Here is a 4112-nt window from a genome sequence, read left to right on the forward strand (position 1 = left end):
TAAAATTTCAGTATTAGTTCTTTTGTCTAACAGATTTAATTTCTTTGTTTAAAATTCGACAAACAGCTTTATTTCTAAAATTTTAAAAGATTTTCTTTAAAATCCTTTAAGTTTACTTTCCAGTGATCGAAACACCTTCACTTGACAACCACAATTTATATTAATACTTGGCCAACCACTATTGATATTAACACTTGAAAAACCACCATTGACACTAGCTTCAATTACATAAATCTAAAGTTTTGTAATCTAAATCATGGAAATGTATCATGTAAATCTAAAGTTTTTATAAAGATTTCAATTTGTAAGAAAAGTTCCAGTTTAAAACACAGCTTTGTGCTATGTAGTAATTAATTTTAAAATTAACTTAATAAATTTTTAAATAAATTTTTTCATATACAGGAAAGGTGTAAAATTTCTTCATTTTTGAAATTCTTTAATATCATTTAAAGGAATTACCTATATCTATCTATATATTTCACTTATATGTAAACTCGAATATTTATCTATCTATTGGCCCCACTATAGTTTGTATTCATTTTGTTAGGTTGTCTTAAGTTATAATTTAAGCATTTGATGCTGACGAAGGCAGCGATAACATAGCGGGGTAACTTTATCTTTCTTTATAATTAAAATTTTTAATAATTGTTTATTTTTTTTTCATATCAGATGAGCACAACAGAAATTACGCTGAAAGTTTTCACGACATTTGCATTTTTAATTTATAGAAAAAGTTATTAAGTTAGCTGAAAAAATATATTTAATTATGATTTTTCCCAATAATTAAATCATGAATTAGGGATTATTCCCCCAACAAAATCACCGTCACAAGGAAGGGCAGGGAAATATCTTTTAAAAAAAATAAAAGTCATAGATCAGGGGACATAGATCCAAGTTCCAAGATCCAAGTTATGAGACAAAGAAATTAAATTACCATACTTCTTATTTATTGTAAAATATGTTTTGATGGGGTTGATAAAAGGTATCGGAAGAACAGCTAAAAGAAAGTTAATTTTAAGAGCTTGTGAAGTGCTAAATAGAGGTATATAATACTCCCAAATTTAATAATGAAACTTCCAATTAAGCAGGAAAATAGGTGGCAAAGCTAAAATTAGGTATCAGTAGTATTGCATTACTTTTTCTCTTAAGAAATAATTGTGAATTAATATCACACAAGAGTTATTGTTCAGAAGTTCAAAGTGTACTTATTAATCACCTAAAAATACGATCAACATCAGGTGAAATATGTGTAAATTATTGTCAATGTTTCAAATATCTGGTAAAAACAAATTATTTATAAAAATAAATAAAATATTTATTTATAAGTACTTATAAAAAATGTATATATTTTCAAATATAAAAATAAATATGTACAATGCATGAAATAAAATGTACCCTAAGTAACTTTTGATTGAATGATTGGATTTTCATGTTCTAGGACACAATTTTATTGGTTCAAGGGGATGATTTCAAATATGCTAATTGATTTGTGTAGATAATATTTTAAATTACGAAATCAGACTCAAAAATATACTTTCTCAGAATAAATGACCTTTTTTAAAGATAGATTCATATTTCTGAGACAATTTGGGAAATGTGGTCCAAATCGTATGACCAGGAGAGCGGCTCAAANTTTTCCCAATAATTAAATCATGAATTAGGTATTATTCCCAAAATAAAATCACCGTCTCAAGGAAGGGCAAGGAAATATCTTTTAAAAAAAATAAAAGTCATTGATCAGGTGACATAGATCAGGTGGATACTTAGTTCCAAGACTAAGAAATTAAATTAATGAACCCCTATTTCTTATTTATTGTAAAATATGTTTTGATGGGGTTGATAAAAGGTATCGGAAGAACAGCTAAAAGAAAGTTAATTTTAAGAGCTTGTGAAGTGCTAAATAGAGGTATATAATACTCCCAAATTTAATAATGAAACTTCCAATTAAGCAGGAAAATAGGTGGCAAAGCTAAAATTAGGTATCAGTAGTATTGCATTACTTTTTCTCTTAAGAAATAATTGTGAATTAATATCACACAAGAGTTATTGTTCAGAAGTTCAAAGTGTACTTATTAATCATCTAAAAATTCGATCAACATCAGGTGAAATATGTGTAAATTAATGTCAATGTTTCAAATATCTGGTAAAAACAAATTATTTATAAAAATAAATAAAATATTTATTTATAAGTACTTATAAAAAATGTATATATTTTCAAATATAAAAATAAATATGTACAATGCATGAAATAAAATGTACCCTAAGTAACTTTTGATTGAATGATTGGATTTTCATGTTCTAGGACACAATTTTATTGGTTCAAGGGGATGATTTCAAATATGCTAATTGATTTGTGTAGATAATATTTTAAATTACGAAATCAGACTCAAAAATATACTTTCTCAGAATAAATGACCTTTTTTAAAGATAGATTCATATTTCTGAGACAATTTGGGAAATGTGGTCCAAATCGTATGACCAGGAGAGCGGAAACTTGCTGGATTCAAAATTTGAGTAAGATCAGTCGAATATTTAATTAAAAATTGAATTTTAAAAATCCGACTTTCTGAAATTTGATTTCTCAATAACTATTCGAGATTTTGCTCAAAGTTTGCATTTCACCATGTAAAATCACGTTCTTTAATATGATATAAGAAAGTGTACATCTTGCAAATCAAAAATTTAGGATTGAGTTCGACATGAAGATTCGATCATGAAATCAAAAGTTAATCAGGGTAAACCGTTTCCTATTTTGAGCACTGTTCATAAAATAAACTCTGATTACCAATTTAAAAATATTTTTTATTTTCTATAAAAATTTCTAGAAACTTTTGATTCATGCAGATGAAGTGAATCAGGCAAATCTACTGATCTAACCATAAACTGAAGACAGAATTGTAATTAAAACGAAGTAAATGATAGAAACAGTTTAATATATCAGATGCAGCAGTTTTCCTTGAATACAAAAAAAACAATAGTAGAAATATTTACTATAAGTTTTTTTCCCCTGCACACATCCAGAGAATTTCTTTTGCAAAAGTAATACATTTTTGATAATATATAGAAATGTATTAGGTTTAATAAACTGATTAATAGTATTTATATAAAAGTTTTAAATGACGTTAACCAACTGATAAATTGGCAAAAAAAAATAAGCTCTGTCCTTATTACCTATCTTCTTAATTTCCATTTGACCAATAGAGTTTTAAATTTTTCTCTAAAGATTTTTGCATCAAATTATGATTAAATGTGCCGGAACTGAGTTTGCGGGTACTTTTTACCATATAATCCATTTTTACCTGTTCATGTTACGGAACAAAAAAAACTGTTACATCGTAATTTTTACGGCAATAATTACATTAATATCACTAAATCATTCTAATTAAATGAATATTTCCATGAAAATAATTGTATAATATTTTACGGTAAAAATGGATTTTACGGATGTGCATCCAAAGTACCGGTACTTTATAACGTAATTTAATCTGGAATTTTTTACAGTGTACCAATATGTTTTAAATACCCTTCAAATAAAAACTGTTATTTGAACTGGAATCTCTTTCATTGATTTAGATTCAGTTTTAAATATCTTATTGGAATCTAATTACTTTTCACTGCTGATTTCGTGGATACGTAAATAATAAGTAATACAAAAACGTGGATACGTAAATTTTATCACAAAAAGCGATTTTTTATTTAATTAATAAACAACTCACTTTATTAAAACTCTTCTTTACCAAATGATTTATTTTTATATACACCTTTATTTCTTCAGACGCATCTATTATGCATTTAGTTACACACGTACAGATTTATATTTCATGCTTATTTTAATGGCCTAATTATTAAATTAGTGCAGTACGCAACGGTTTGTTGTAAAGTTTTACGTCTCAAATTGAATTGCCTGAGGGTATTATGAGCTATTGAAAAAAAACTCAAATTTGAAAATGTATTAAAAGTTCGAAACTATTAGTATTTGCGAACGTCGTATTTTTATTGTCATTTATACACGTATAATATATAATTTATATAGAATTATAAAATCTGCATTTAGGCTTTATTTACTCTAAAATGCAATATATATATATATAAATATATATATATATATATTA

Source organism: Parasteatoda tepidariorum, chromosome 1 (assembly GCF_043381705.1).
Source record: "Parasteatoda tepidariorum isolate YZ-2023 chromosome 1, CAS_Ptep_4.0, whole genome shotgun sequence".
NCBI lineage: Eukaryota > Metazoa > Arthropoda > Arachnida > Araneae > Theridiidae > Parasteatoda > Parasteatoda tepidariorum.